Source organism: Balaenoptera borealis (genome assembly GCF_965194805.1).
Source record: "Balaenoptera borealis genome assembly, chromosome: 5".
Taxonomy (NCBI): Eukaryota; Metazoa; Chordata; class Mammalia; order Artiodactyla; family Balaenopteridae; genus Balaenoptera; species Balaenoptera borealis.
The window spans coordinates 58,707,756-58,724,499 of NC_138862.1; the positions used below are offsets into that span (position 1 = coordinate 58,707,756).

At 39.0% G+C, this 16,744-nt stretch overlaps 1 protein-coding gene across 13 annotated transcripts in view; it reads left to right on the forward strand.

Annotated features, from left to right (window-relative positions):
- The window catches only part of PHLDB2 (pleckstrin homology like domain family B member 2), a 229,574-nt gene that overhangs the window by 74,939 nt on the left and 137,891 nt on the right, over nt 1-16,744 (forward strand). The gene's annotated exons all lie outside the window — the stretch shown is intronic.

Here is a 16,744-nt window from a genome sequence, read left to right on the forward strand (position 1 = left end):
TAAATAAATGATATAATCTACTTTCTAAACTCAGTACAAATACATTCACAATATATGGTCACATAGTTTTGTTTGTTTTCTTTTGTTTCTTGTTTTACCCTCTCCCCCAATATGGGCTCTTGGTTACTGAGTCCATTTTCTCCCATTAGCATCAACTCTCAAGTCTCCTACTTAACTCTGTTATCAAAAAACTCTAGGGGTTGACTTTAGCCCAAGTGTGTTAGTCTTGCTTCTACCTCTCAGGTAAGAGTCTCATTGGACAACTACAGCCAGGATTTTTCAATATCATACACTTTCACTGTTGAAGGTGGGTCCTACAGAGTCTAACATCTCTTTGTAGTAATGCCCTTGCTAGCTGGAGCTTTGCTAGTGCTACAGTGGTACCCAATAGTAAGGATCCAAAGTTGTAGCTCTTATGTCACATTCCACAAAGCTGACACAAGTCCAGACTGGCTGAATCCCAAGGAAATTCTTCCATCAGCAACATGCTGTGCCACATCCTTCCTATACATCTTGAACTTTGGTCACTAGACTAGATGCTTTCTTTCCTTAAAGTTAGTTTTATTTTACAGAGCTTGTTGCTTTTCCCTTCCAATGTAACTTTCAATGTTCGTGTCCATCCTAGTTCACAATAAAAAATCTTTTTAACTTCAGGGATGTAGAATTTCAACTCATTCTTCTGCAAGAGAATCTGTAAAATCCAGGTTAATTAACCCATCTGAATTCAAGGCCACATAATCTTTCATGTATTATCATCTGAAGTGGAAGACCTATCTGCATCCTTAATGTATGGCATAGCCAGAGATGTCCCACTACACTGACTGCTTCCCATCTAGGGGACACTGGGTACAGGAGAGCTTCATTTCAAATTCTAGTTTGTTTGTTTGTTCTTTTTTGGAGAATTTATGTAGTAAGGAATTTTGAGAAGCTGCCTAAAATGTCCAAAAAGCCAAAGTGGGTGTCCTAGAAACATGATTAGTACATTCTTTATGGACATACTATAATTCCTTTCAGGAAACAAAGCCACTATTTTCTCAACCCTTATGTTGTTTATCCTTTAGAATATACCCCACTATCATATCATAGCTCATTCTGATTTTCTTTTATCTGTGTACCCCAAAGATAAACAAACCTCACTGGCGTCTGTGAATTTAATTCTCAGGATGCATCCATATTTCTCAAATTATTGAGCTGGAAACCAAGCAAGGTTGGTGAGGGCTCAGACCTCATTTAGCAACCACATCTGTCATGGTATGAAGTGTGTCTCAGGCCTTAGTGATTATGAAACTTTGCAGAAAAGCAGTGTCCAAGTAGAAGGTCTAACCAAAAGAAACTTGGACTAAGGTCAAACCATCCTTGCCCTAGTGGCTTGAGGTTGTTCCTCTTTGTTTTTCTTGGGCTCTCTAGAGGAGTCTGACCATATTCTTCTGCCTCTAACAACTACATGTAGAATCAGAGTTGGCAGGGAACTGAGTGATCAGCTAGTCTAAAGCTTTATTTGAGTCACAAATTCCTTTACTGTTTTAATGATTGACACAGATGGCCAAGAGTACAAGTAAATATCCCATGTCTAAATATTTAAAAGTTAAAAACAAAGCTAAAAAAGGGTTAAGAACAAATTCCAGAGTCAGGTAAGATTCTGCCTTCAGACCTTAGCAGCCAAAATATGCTAGTTCAGAGAGTAAAATTCCGCAACCAGTGTTTGTGCCAAGATAGTTCTCCTTCCCTGGAGACCTCCTTCCCTGAAGTTCTGAAGTTCTCCTTCCCTGGAGACCTCAAGGAAAGTCTTCTTTTGGGTCTTACATGGGTCCTATTTTAGGATCCCCAATGATTCTGAGCCTCTAGTGGAATTCTGAATCAAATCAGGTCTGCCTTCAGCAGTTCTCCCAAGATAGGACCCAGAGAAACACATGTCCTGCCACCTTGGTGAATTTCACATGCCTTTTCCAGGGCAGGCAAGACTCATCACTTCTAAGACCCAAGACACTGGGCCAAGGAGCCCAACAAATTGACTCTTCCAAGTTTCCAAAGGAAGATGTGTAAAGACTTTGTATTAGGGTTCTCCAGAGAAATAGAACATTTGGAGATTAAATATACATATAAATGGGGCCCAGCCCTGCCCACACCTTGCCTCCCCAAAGCACAGTTGTTGGGCTACCTGGGGTATGCCCACCACAGAGCTCTCTCAGCAAACATGCACTGCAAAGAGTCCCAGAACAAGGGTTATCATAGGTTCAGGGAGGGGGCCTGTGGGCCGGTGGTGGAGTTGAGTACCAGTGTGACTGATGTCTATATCACCAGCCAGGTGGACAAAGTACCGTGAAGGAACAGCCACTGGCTTCAAGGGCTCCAACTCATGGCTGGCTGGTGGGTCCTTGAAGAGGAACTTGGCATAAATACATATGATTTATTTTATCATAAGGTAATAAATATATACGATTTATTTTAAGGAATTGGCTCACGTGATTATAGAGGCCGGAAAACTCAAAATCTGCAGGGTAAGCATGCTGGCTGGAGACCCAGGGAAGAACTGACGTTGCAGCTCAAGTCCACAGGCAATCTGCTGGCAGAATTTCCTCTTCTTCAGGGGAAGTCTGTCTTTTTTCTCTTAAGGCCTCCAGCTGATTAGATGGGGCCCACCAACATTATTGAGAGTAAGCTGCTTTATTCAAAATCTACTCATTTAAATGTTAATCTCTTCTTTAAAATACACCTTCATGGTATAAGGAGCATTTCCTGAAATTGGAAAGATGTGGATGGGCATGTCTCAAAGCACAAAGAGAACTGAAGAAACTGGCAGATATTTGAAGACAAAAACAAAAACAAAAACACCTTCACATCAACATCCAGACTAATGTTAACCAAATACGTGGATACTGTGGCCTAGCCAAGTTGAAGCAAAATTAACCATCATAGGCTCCATGGCAGCAAATCTGTTCTTAGATAAACAGCAGTAATGATTCTAAAAATAAGACCTTGTTTGCCAAGTGCTATTACATTCTTTAAAGTTGTATTTGAACATGTCCGTCTTGCTACTTTACCTAGGAAAATATCAGTAAACCTAGAGGAGGCCCAGTAAGCTGCCTAATGGTCAAAACCTCTAGATTTTGTTTCCATTCTACTGCTGGCAGGCAAAAATGTCAGTACCGAAAAGACATATAACTTCTATGGGCTAACAGCTTTACTAGGCATGACCACATTTCCACAGGAAGAGTTTGAATTTCAGTTGTCAGGAAATCCTATATTTGGCAAATTGAGGTGATATGTCAAGCCCCATAAATAAAAGCAGGCCAGGTTACTTATAACCGTACTGATTACCTTTCCAGCCACTTTTTGAAGACAGAATCTTAAGCAGTAAAGTTAGGTATTAGCTTCTCACATGGTGCTTGTCTCTATTTCTTTTGCACTTTGCACTAGAGAGGGAAAAATAGTACCTCCCCATATATATATATATATATATATATATATATATATATATATATATATATATATATATATATATATATATATATATAAATGGGTGGAGATACTTTTTTTCTATCTATATAAATAATCTGGATTCACTAAGATTTTAAGAATCCAGATAAAATTTACCATGCTTTATAGACACTCAAATTAGTAGTCACAGGGACTATGCCATCCATTCAATCGATATATACTAACCAAAGAAGAAAAGAGAAAGAGATTTATAAGATGCAAAGTAGGAATATTAAACATAATAATAATAGCATGGATTCAATACCAACTGTGTATGCCAAACACTGCCAGACACATTATGTATACATTATTTCTAGTTCTAAATACAAGGCAGTAAATGTCATTTCTCCCAATTTAAAGGTAAGATTAAGATTCAGAAAATTTGAATGACCTGCCTGAGGCACACTGAAAACAAGTTGTTCTGCCAGGATTCAAGCAGCTGCTTTCTTTGTGGAAAAGTGAAAGGCAGATGTAGAAACGATGCCTCTCAGACTTCTCTCAATTCCAGGAGTGTCAGGAAACTCAGGAACTTTCAGCAGACATATAAAGTAGCATCGACTCCCAGGGCTGAAAACCCCTTTGAGCAGTTTCCAGGCCACCTCGAGTTTCTGGAATTTTCTCAGTTCATCTTAAAGAATGGGAATTTATCCAACTGCAGTGAAAATCCAATGAGAAAGACCAAAGTCAAGGTACAGAACCTTTTCCTATGAGCTCTAGGAAAGATTGGCAAGTTGCAGAAGAAGAAGCCTTAGGGATCAAGTTGATGACCTGAGCTCTTTTCTTACTCTTATTTCTCTTCCTTGGTCCAAATCAGTGACAGGAACCAATACAAAAAGTCACCAAAACTTTTCTTCATTTATTCTTTCCTTCATTAATTGATCACATACTACATACCAGGAAAAGCACTACAAATAGGAGATGAAAGTCACAGTCCCTGTGTCTTGAGGGACTTGCTGTCTAGCCCTGGAGAAAAACAAACAAATATGCACATAATTAAAATATACCTGGTTAAGTAATACAACAAATTTATGTAATGGATAGTATGAGAGCATAGGAAGGGCATCAAGGGAGCAAGCAATTTACTTTCCTGGAAGGAATCTCAGAAATAGTGGTTGTGTCAGACGGTTGAAGGAGCAGCAGTAGTTGTATTAATAACATATGGGCTCACCAGGTGATGCTGGTGTGCTCAAATGGTGTAACTTCCAAAGTAGTCTGTGACCAGGTGGCCTCAGGGACCAGGAGGAAGATGGGAGTTGAGAAAGATCCTGATCATCTCTTCTGGGCCAGAATTCTTGCTTTAAAGAGCTACAATTCCAACAGTTCCCATGGGTGAGGTGGGAATAAGTGTTCTGTAGTTTGCACCCCATTTGCTTGACCCCAGGATGGTATGCCTGATAGATTCTTATGTTTTTAGAGGCTTGCAGATATTATTTCATCTGAATCAGCTCAACTCAGAAATTTCAAATACAGCAGTGCCATATCACAATGCTTGCAGAAAAGATATTTATCATGGATTGAATTGTGGAATTGTGTGTCTGTAGATAAAAAAGAGTTTAAGACAGATAATCACTGATCTCAAGAGTCCTCTGTAAAGTAGCCAATCGCTATAACATCTAGAACTGCATGAAGATCTTTCACTAGGATTAGCTCCACACTGACCAAAGTCTGCCAGGCTTTCATAAACCTAGCAAAGGCTAGCTGTCTATTTACATCTGCTCAGACAGATACATTCACAGTAAACTTATTGGAGACAAATGTAAAATCACGATCAGTATGCATGAATTTTTGGATCTGTAGAATGGCCTGGTCGTCATTATGTAATAGAGAATGTGTGCTGGGTTCACTTACCATTAATGGGTGTAAAGAAAATGTCTTCTTGATTTCTCTGTGACTGGCCTGATGTTCCTCACCAGCCCCCTTTCCTCTGGGTAGCAGTGTGTGTGTGTGGGGGGGGGGGGTGAGCCGGCAGGGTGAGGTAGGAAAGGGGATGGAGATTTATGTCAACCCAGTAGTCTCATCTGTCTCTTTAAGTAACTTATTCTCAGCTTGGATTACTCTTAAAAAATGCTCAGTCTTTCAGAGCCCCATTTCCTCCTCTTTTAATAGCCAAGATGACATCTGAGTGTAGACGTGTAGCTCAAGGTAGTTAAAGAAGGCACGGTTCTAGGAGCTATGCTGAGCTGCCTGGATCTTCTATGGAGCGGCTGATCTCAGCTGCTCCCTGGACTGAGAGTTCTTTTGGCATCTGCTGCGGAAGGCCGCAGCTGATGTACTTCGTAATTTATGGTGGGTTTTCTCAGTTCATCTGGGCCCAGGAATTTCTCCTGATGACTCCATCCTTCCTTAGTCGCCAGTGATGCTGCATCTCCCACCTGAGGTCTGACTGCTCTTCCCTAAAGGTTCCCAGGTCAGGTGTTTTGTTCTATAGCCCCCAGCTCCATGGCCATTTTGCCCTTACTTGGTGATTTTCGACAAACTTTCCCCACCCCTCCCAGGGCAAGTGGGAGTTTTTGAGTCCGGCCACGCCACTTGGGAACAAAGCTAAATTCCAAGCCTGTCTCTATCTAATCTGCCCCACTTTTACTTTCATGTGACCACCTGTTAAGGGTTGAATTGTGTCCCACCCAAAAAGATATTTGAAGTCCTGACCCTCAGTATCTCAGAATGTGATCTTTTTGGGAAATAGGGTTGTTGCAGATGTGATAAGTTAAGATGAGGTCATGCAGGAGTAGGCTGGGCCCTTAATCTAGCATGACTGGTGTCCTTCTAAGAAGAGACACAGAGACACAAATGTGTGAGGGGAGGAGGCCATGTGACGACAGAGGTGGAGATTGAAATGCTGCAGCTGGAAGCCCACGAACAAATGCCAAGGGTTGCCACAACTGCAGGAAGCTAGCAATAAGCAATGAAGTTTCTCCTGTGCAGGTTTCAGAGGGAGCATGGCCCTGCCAATGCCTTGATTTTGGACTTCTAGCCTCCAGAACTGTGAGACGATAAATACCTATTGTTTTAAGCCCCCGGTTTGTAGTACTTTCTTATAGCAGCTCCAGGAAACTAATACACCACCACAGGATAGAACTGGAATTTCCTGGGTCCTGCGAGAGAGCCACCTGCCAGCATCCCAAACAGGAAGCAGGACGGGCCCTGTGGGTTGTCCTCACTCAGACATTGCCCCACCCCTCCCCCATCTCCATCACCTTGCAGCCCCTGGAGGTCAGGGCACACAGCTGACTGCCTGCTTTCCAGACTTTTGCCTCCCTCTTCTCCCGACAATCCAGCGGGACCAAAAGTGTCACTCTTTCCTAGCTTCCTTTTCCTACCTGACTCAGATCACCCTTTTCTCAAACACTATGATCAAATCCACCAGGCCTTACCTCTTGGTACGTTGAAGAAAACAAAAGAAAGAAAGAAAGAAATTTAGAAATTACTTTTCTCTCCAAAAATTATCTGGCTTTTTAGTCTCTTGCTTTGTGGCAGACTCAAATATCCCATGTGAGATGCCAGAAGCTGGCTATTGACCATCTCATTGTCTTTACAATTCCAAGTCTCACATGCATCAAAGGCTCATCACGTGTAGCTGTGATGCAAAAAGCTCAGACTCAAATGGTATTCAAGAACGGAGTGGTCAGTCACAGAGTTATTGCTCGATTACTTACCTTTTTGCAGACAACGTGTAACATGCTCTCTCCTCTCCTTGAGAAATGAAGAAAAAAGAAATCCTTAGCTGTACCATGGGGTCTTGGGGAATCAGGGTCAATACTTCTCCTTATAAATAGATCTTTTATCTGACTCATTTGGTAGCTTCAACATGCAATCTTACTGTGTGTTAATGGTCATAATGGTTTTAGTACTTACTGTCTGGCCATGTTCCTCCCAGGAACTCTGGAGTGGACATTACCGGTGGCCTACAGCACTCATTGTCCTTTCTTCCTTTCCGACAGACTATGATAATGTTTAGGTATCCACTCCTTCCTGACACAGTCCATGTCCTCAATGGGCTGATAGGTCAAAGGGTTATTACATAACTTTTTCTTGTGATTGGTTCTGAAATGAGCATGTGATCCAAATTAGACTGATCAACGAGCTTCTGCTAGAGATTTCCAGGGAAAAACGTTCCTTGTCCCTAGGGGATGCTTCAGGAAGCAAGTCTCCTTCACACTGGAAGTGGAAGAAAAAAGCATGTATCCCTGATTGTAGCTGGCAGCTGTTTTGCAGTTATGAGGACAACTGTCCTTAGGATGAAGCCTGTGTTCAACAGAGCTCAGAGATGAAACGCATCTGAGTCCATGAACTAATGCCCACTTATCCGAGTCAATGACTTTCTATATGGTTTAAACTACTTTGACAGACTTGCAGTTGAGAGTATCCTAAAAGATTCAAACTTTAGTGGACATTTTAGAGTACGTACAATATGGGGGGAAAAGCCACAGATCAGTGTAGCTTTTTTAGTCATTGATGCATAAATTTATTCTGCTTGGATGTTCTTGGAACCATGGAAAATTTGTTCCTTATATTTCTATTTCTAGTTACTTCACCTTTCTGTAGCATATCTTGATAGACTCATCTGCTCACACTAAGAACTTAACATTCAATGTATGAGTTCAAAGAATGGCTGTTCCATGGTGTACTCCCAAGAAGAAGGCTTTTTAGCTTTAACATTATCAATAATGTATAGGTGCGAGAACAGAAATACCCAAAAGGAAAAGACTTGCTTAAGCCCACAAATTTCCATAATCTAGGTAATTGTCACCAACACAAATCAGTGTAGAACAATTCCACAAACATACAAAAGGCTGAGATTTTCTCTGATATGCTGGACCCAGAGTCTTAACTCTGTCAATACATTTCTACTTTAATAATATATGAAGATTCTTACACCATCAAAAGGAGAGATCTGTAGGGAGACATTAAGATGTTAGTTTCAAGAGATTCTCATCTTTTAGAACTTTTTTCTTTTCTTTTCTTTTCTTTTTTGCCAGGGATTGGGGGCTGCACCACATAGCATGCAGGATCTTAGTTCCCCAACCAGGGATCAAACCCGTGCCCTCTGCAGCGGAAGTGTGGAGTCTTAACCACTGGACCTCCCGCCAGGGAAGTCCTAGAACTCTTAATGAAGCCAGGTGTAGTGGGAAATGCTTGTAGTAAAGTTAGATAAATAAGCATTTCCCATGGGAGGGATACACAAACCACATTTCTTCGTAAATCACCCCTGAAATGAAGATTTTTTTCACTTGAATGTTCTCAATTTTTAACTCATTTAAATCATTAGCCTATAAGAGAGCTGGAAAAGGAAAGGAAGGTTGAAATATAAGCAATTAGCTTCTCTTTGGTAGTTTTAAGAAGTTTAATTTAGGAAAGAGTTTTCTGGAATGAAATCTGGGTTATCTTTAAGTTTATCTTTGCCATCTCTCCTTAGTACGTTTATTATTACTCTATTAATACCACATTAAAACTTAATACTTGATTGTCTTATTAAATAGTCTTTTAAATAAAGCCTCAAAACTAAGCCAGGCAGGTAAAACTGTCAACATGGTATTTGCTGACATTATCCAATTATTCAAAGGGATAAACCTGGCACATTAGGAATAAGTTTACTCACATACTCTTTATTCATGTCCAGAAAGTGTCATTTTCTGAGGCATTTGGGTAAATTTAAACGCCTGCGCCATTTTTCCTTCCTTTGCCTAAGCATTGTGGAATCTTGGCAGCTAAAACAAGAATTAGACGCTACATTTTCTCTCAGATTGTGAGAGTCAGAGCACAAGAAAGCGTGATAAAAGTAGAACAAAGGGGAACTCCTTACAGCCCAACAGTAATGCTGTAAGTTTGCTCCATTGCCAGGGAAGGAATGCAGGAACTCTGCCATCCACAGTCTTTTGGCAGTTCTGAGCAGGGAGGTGTGGTCACGTCATGTGGTGAGGAGGTGGGAGTGGGGGCAGGGAGTGAAGATTAGAGGAACCAGAACCCTCACCCTCTGGGAGAGACAGCCTATCATTGGGAGCAAGGCAGGTTACATATCTGCAATTTCTAATTGTAGGCCTGATTCCAGCCAGAACTTGCTGGGTGGTTTGGAATCACCCTTGTAACTATTACAAGTCCATTCACCAAGAATAACAAGTTGTTCATTATGGCCCTTTGAGGTTTCTGTTTAAAACTGGGAGGTTTGGGATAAGTAATGCTAACATAAATGTTGAAGCACTCGCAATCCTGGATAAATAGATAACTAACTTATTTACCTAAGCTAATGCTAAGTGAATGTAAAGCAACACAATCACCTTTACCTTATCAACATGGGTGGGAAAAAAAAACTAATCTGAAGATTTCCAAGGAATAAAAGTAGTAAATGTAAGGTAGTACAATGATTTAATTTAATTAATTTAATTAATTTGATGCTTGGCCCATACAGTGTACTTCCTTTGCTTTCTTTCACTGGATTTATTTATTCTGAAAGCAGATATTGAGGACCTCTGTACAATGGACTGATCTGTGCTCTGCGTGAGCAAATCTGAATGAGTTATTGATTATAATCCTCCATACTCTTAAAAGGAGTAGTACATAACACATGCTAAGTACTTAGTACTTTTTGAATGTTGAATGAATAATCCATAGCAAAAGATAAACCAGAAATCACTTCACCTACAATATTTTAATGATATTTTACAGAATATTTTCTTATTTACTTAAAGTTAACATTAAAATTCATTCTGTATATATCTGTTTGATGGCAAGGTGAAGACATTTGACTGTTAAAATTTGGTCAAGAAGGCACTAAATGGGTAATCAATGTACAAATAAAGAGTAATATATTTTGTGATTTCAAAGTATATCACAAACAATTTCCTTGAGCATGATTCTGCTAAATGAGAATGAGCTACTCTGTTTGGAGTGAACTGAAGGTTGACCTAAGGATCCTGTTAGAGCTCTAGTGAGACACTGTGTAAGAAAGTGCTTGGTAAAGTGCTATGAAACTTTTCATAGAGCACAGGGTCATCAGAATGGAAGCTGAAGTCAGACAGGCTGGAAACTGTCAGATAGCCCCAGGTCTGCTGCTGGCTGGCTGTACACCCTGGGGCAAGTTATTTTACCCCTGAAGCCTTAGTTTTCTCATACATAAAATGCAAAAGAGTACTATCTACCTTATGCATTTTTAGTGACTACAAATTGAGCTAGTACACAGAAACATTTTAGCCCAGTGGCAGTTCATAGCAAGAACTTAGCATTAGCAAAATCATCATCTTCTTTTTCTTCATCATCATCATCACCAGAGGGCTTACTGCTCATCCTACAAAATGTCAAGATCGCCAAAAAAAAAAAAAAGGAAAGATAAAACAAAAGTAAGCAAAAGTGCTGCTAAATCACATTCTTAGAGTCTCTCACCTAGAACAATCTGCAAATTGGTCTCTCCAGGCTTGTCCTCCTCAGATAGATGTTCCCAGCTTTCAAAGTGACCTTATGGACAGAAACCTGACCATATCACTCCTCTAATCTCTTACACAGTTGCCTGTTATCCACTGGGCAGAGTCTAGGTTTTTAGGGAGGGTCTTTCAGAACTGAGCCCCTGCCTGCCCCTTCACCCTCAGCTCTGACTAGGTAGACCAGATTTGATCAGGTAAATCAGCTACCTCCTGGCCAAATCCTACTGGGTTATGACTCAGTTAAGAAAACACCAAAAAAATGAGCAACTCAGCTTAGACTCTGTTAATTCTTGGGAAGCTACGTGCTTACCCATTTGTCAAATTGCTTTATAAATACACTATAATGTGAGCTCTTTTTTTTTTTTTTCTACAAATGACCCAATTTTGTTCCTTTTTATGGCTGAGTAATATTCCATTGTATATATATACCACATCTTTTTTATCCATTCATCTGTCGATGGACACTTAGGTTGCTTCCATGTCCTGGCTATTGTAAATAGAGCTGCAGTGAACGTTGTGGTACATGACTTTTTTTGAATTATGGTTTCCTCAGGGTATATGCCCAGTAGTGGGATTGCTGGGTCATATGGTAGCTCTATTTTTATTTAAGGAACCTCCATACTGTTCTCCACAATGGCTCTGTCAATTTACATTCCCACCAACAGTGTAAGAGGGTTACCTTTTCTCCACACCCTCTCCACCATTTATTCTTTGTAGATTTTTAGATGATGGCCATTCTGACCGGTGTGAGGTGATACCTCATTGTAGTTTTGATTTGCATTTCTCTAAAAAGTAGTGATGTTGAGCATCTTTTCATGTGCCTCTTGGCATTTGTATGTCCTCTTTGGAGAAATGTCTATTAAGTCTTCCACCCATTTTTTGACTGGGTTGTTTGTTTTTCGATATTGAGCTGTTTGTGTATTTTGGAGATTAATCTTTTGTGTGTTGCTTCATTTGCAAATATTTTCTCCCATTCTGAGGGTTGTCTTTTCGTCTTGTTTACGGTTTCCTTTGCTGTGCAGAGGCTTTTAAGTTTCATTAGGTCCCATTTGTTTATTTTTGTTTTTATTTTCATTACTCTAGGAGGTGGATCAGAAAACATCTTGCTGTAATTTATGTCAAAGAGTGTTCTGCCTATGTTTTCCGCTAAGAGTTTTATAGTGTCCAGTCTTAAATTTAGGTCTTTAATCCATTTTGAGTTTATTTTTGTGTATGGTGTTAGGGAGTGTTCTAATTTCATTCTTTTACATGTAGCTGTCCAGGTTTCCCAGCACCACTTATTGAAGAGGATGTCTTCTCTCCATTGTATATCCTTGCCTCCTTTGTCATAGATTAGGTGACCATAGGTATGTGGGTTTATCTTTGGGCTTTCTATCCTGTTCCATTGATCTATATTTCTGATTTTATGCCAGTACCATACTGTCTTGATTACTGTAGCTTTGTAGTATAGTTTGAACTTGGGGAGCTTGATTCCTCCAGCTCCATTTTTCTTTCTCAAGATTGCTCTGGCTATTCAGGGTCTTTTGTGTTTCCATACAAAGCGTAAAATTTTTGGTTCTAATTCTGTGAAGAATGCCATTGGTAATTTGATAGGGATTGCACTGAATCTGTAGGCTTTCGGTAGTATAGTCATTCTTCCAATCCAAAAACATGACATATCTCTCCATCTGTTTGTGTCATCTTTGATTTCTTTCATCAGTGTCTTATAGTTTACTGCATACAGGTCTTTTGCCTCCTTAGGTAGGTTTATTCCTAGGTATTTTATTCTTTTTGTTGCAATGGTAAATGGGAGTGTTTCCTTAATTTCTCTTTCTGATCTTTGTTGTTAGTGTATAGGAATGCAAGAGATTTCTGTGTATTAATTTTGTATCCTGCAGCTTTACCAAATTCACTGATTAGCTCTAGTAGTTGTCTGGTGGCATCTTTAGGATTTTCTATGTATAGTATCATGTCATCTGCAAACAGAGACAGTTTTACTTCTTTTTTTCCAATTTGTATTCCTTTTATTTCTTTTTCTTCTCTGATTGCCGTGGCTAGGACTTCCAAAACTATGCTGAATAATAGTGGCGGGAGTGGACATCCTTGTCTTGTCCCTGATCTTAGAGGAAATGCTTTCAGTGAGCTCTTTATGGGTAGGGTCCCAGGGCTTACCATAGTACTCGGTATATTTTAGGCACTCCATAACTATTTCCAAATGAATGGCTGAATGAATAAATGAATACACCTCAGATAACCAGATGCAAAGTATAGATTTGTAGAGTTGCTGGAGCCAGTATAAGTACCTTATAAGGGACCAAAAAGTAACATTCTTTTCCCAATCAAGTTTGAAAATAATGAAAAGATAGGCATGGAAGTCTGGCAGAAGGAGATTAAAATGTCATCCTCATTACTGATAAAGATAATAAAGAAGGGCATGGCTTAGGTGCATGACAACAGCGGGCTTCCTAAAAGACTTACCCACCAGCCACAGCACAGCTTCCACTAGAAGACGTGCCTCTGCACAACTTAGAGGGAGAAGGAGCAGACCAAAATGTGTACTTCCTGAGGTCCACTCGCTCCCAACTATGCAGCGCCAGTTTATTTCTTAAATGCACTAATGAAAGAGATGCTTCTTCTCTGGGACAAAGTGAGTCAAATAGGGGAGAGAGACCAAGAAGGTTGCAGCAACTGATGTCAGTTGGACTTGTAAACAGGAGCCAAGGGAAGTTGCTGTGCTCCCATCCCCATTATCCTTATGTGCACTGATTGATTTAGATGCTGGTGATATTTCCCACAAGTGACAGGAGAAGTGGATTACAAAAATACCCCCAAATTATATATCAGTCAGTAGATTATCTTTTGACTTCCCCTCTCTAATTCCCCCTTTTCAGTTGATCTATGAACACAGATTGAATGATGTACTTTAAGTTCTTATCAAGATTTTTAAATTGTTTTTGTTTCTAAAAGATTATACCTCCTCTTTTACTCAGTTAATTCAATGAAACCTAACAAATATTTATTGAGACCCTGACAAGTGCCAAACACAGTAGAATATAAAGATGAGTGTATCATAGTGATCTTCTGGTGCTTACAATCTAGTCAGCGTCTACTGGATCTTTTCTCTTAGACAGAGAAAAGGAAACTCAGTCACTTATGAAATCAAAATGAACGGAGAAAAATATTCCTTTTTTTTTTTTTCTAATTTCCAAATGTTCTGAGTAGTTAAGTGACTGTTTACCCAGAATTTAAGACATTTCTCTTCTATCATCAGCATTAGAGTCAAGATACTAGTGATAAAGTTCACAGAAACCTCTGGAGAGTCATTTATCTTCTCACATCTCATGCACATTGCCCCATTGCAGAGGCCTGCAATTGGTAAAGAGAGGAACTGGGTGAAAAGGTTTGGACAGATTGTTCAAATCCATCATCACCACTGGAAAACAACTCAAACTAGGGGATGAATGATTTCACCTCCCTGCACGAAGGCATCAAAGTTACTCCTGTCCTCTCTTATCTTCCTGGATCTTCCATTGTTCTTTTGTTTTAAAAAATGTTGATATCTTATATTTCTAAGAATTTTATTTGTTTTTTTATATAACTAGATTCTAGAAGACTACCCACATTATTTTACTAGATCTTAAACTCACAATAGTTTTTTAAAAATTCTGTTTTGTTTTTATCTCATTTTGTCTTACATCTTATCACCAACTGGCAGAACTAGTCAAAAGAAACAGGGATTATAAATGATTCTAATTCCTAAGAGATAGAGTCAGGGTCTACTCTCAACTTCAACTGTTTAGCCAAACCATATGAAGAAATGTGTAATTTGGAGCAGGCCTCCATGGTCTCAGGATTGTTCCTTATTGCCAGAAGAGCAGCTTCTTTTCTTTCGCCCACTTCCATATCTCAGATTAATAGCAGGAGCACAAAGTAATTTGTAAAGGAAATTGCCTTGGAAAGGAAGGAAATCACTTTGGAATAGCTTGGCAGCATATACTGTATGAGGACAAGCAGGAAAACCAGGGCTGGTATTTCTGCTTGGAAAAAAAGAGAATGACATAGTTAAAGCAATCAAAAATTCTTTACTTGAGATGCATTTATGAAATAGCATATGGATTCATAGCAGTGATTAAAAATAAATAAATAAATAACTACATATATATAACTTTGGGGGCACATATAAATCTTTTGTTTCTAAACATCACGAATAAGGAAAATAGCAAAAAGAGGCAACACATCCCAGAGTATAAGAATATCATTGTCTACATGAATGGCTATAGGATCTTGGGCAACTAATTATACTTCTATGCCTTTTTTCTAGCTTTGTAAAGAAAAAAGGAAAAGAAAGTCATCATGACATGGTTTTTTTAATCTCTATGCCTGTTCAGATAGGATAAATAAAAGGAAACGGTAGACAGTAGAATCACAAATCTTGTAGGCACTTCTCCAAATCATTTTGTATATGTATTTTTAAAAATTTTAATGTATTATTAAATAATGACCCAATGGAAGGTATATTAACCATTAAACAGATTTTAAAAGAGGATTTCATGTACTAAAAAAAAAGTCATTATTGGGCTAAAAAAAAGTCAGATAATATTCACTTAATAAAATATACAGTGTTTGTTTTGGGGTTTTTTTGCCCAAAGCATTTTGAAGCCATGAAGGAAAATGGGATATTCCCAGAAATAGTGGCAAGCACATTTCTGGGGTTGATAAGCTAGAAGGGGATCTTTGGCAAAAATTTTCTTAGAGCCGTCAATTTAAATCCATCTGGAGAAGCAATCAGTAATCCTGTAATAAAACCCTGGCTCTATAACATACCACTGTAATGCCCCATGTAATGCTCCATTTTTATAGTATGTTTATCCTGTAATTAATATAACCCAATACCTAGTATCGTTCAAAGATAAATTTGAATAAATGCTGATTATTTCATATGAGATATGAGAATATGCAGATAAGGATATCTAGCTATATCTATCCATCTATCTAGCCAGATATATAGATAATATAGATGATGTAAATATAGATAGAAATGTAGACATGAATGTAGGTATAGATGTACCCCAGGTTAAAAACATAGTTAAGTTCAAGTTGGGGAAAGATAAATTCATAAAGACTAATTCACCAGTAAGATGTTGCATTACCTACCAACATTCATATTAGGTTGGAAGGCCCAGAGTTAATTATTAGGGCATCTCATAGATAGCATGAACAGGCTGTGTCAGGGAGAGTTATTCCCTCCAATTCTGGGATGGACAGAAATAGAGAAGATCTGTGGTGCTGTTTTCCATGATGTTGGCTCAGGAGTCTTGCCTTTGACTGCAGTCTTAGCTGTGAGCTCTGCCCAGGTGGACCACATCTCTTGTCTGATCCTTTCCAGAGCAAGGACCCAGAAGTCTTGCTCATGTACACCTTCAACCACTGCCAACAGCTATTACAACTCGCATCACAATTCAGCTCTTTCTACCAACTACACATTAACCTATATGGAATCATCATCTTTCCCCGAATCTTCAACTGTTTCTATTAACGATACTGTTTGCTTGTATTGGTATGGAATTTGCAAACTTAAAATGTTTTTAAGTTTTTATTAAAGAAAAAAACTGAAGAATACCAAAACGTAAAATTATACAAATTATTCAAATATTTTTAAGACCATGCCACCTCACACCCCTACATTCCCAATCCCCAGAGGAAAACAGCATGAATTTCAGTGTTTCTTTTCTTTTTTTTTTGTTTGCAGTTTTCATATTTATTATTTATGACATGCATTTTATTACTAAAATGTAATAATGTAGATGATCAGCAACTCTGAAAAAATCACATAAGTTCTTCCCAAATAGCCTTTAATTCAGTCTTTCTTTTCT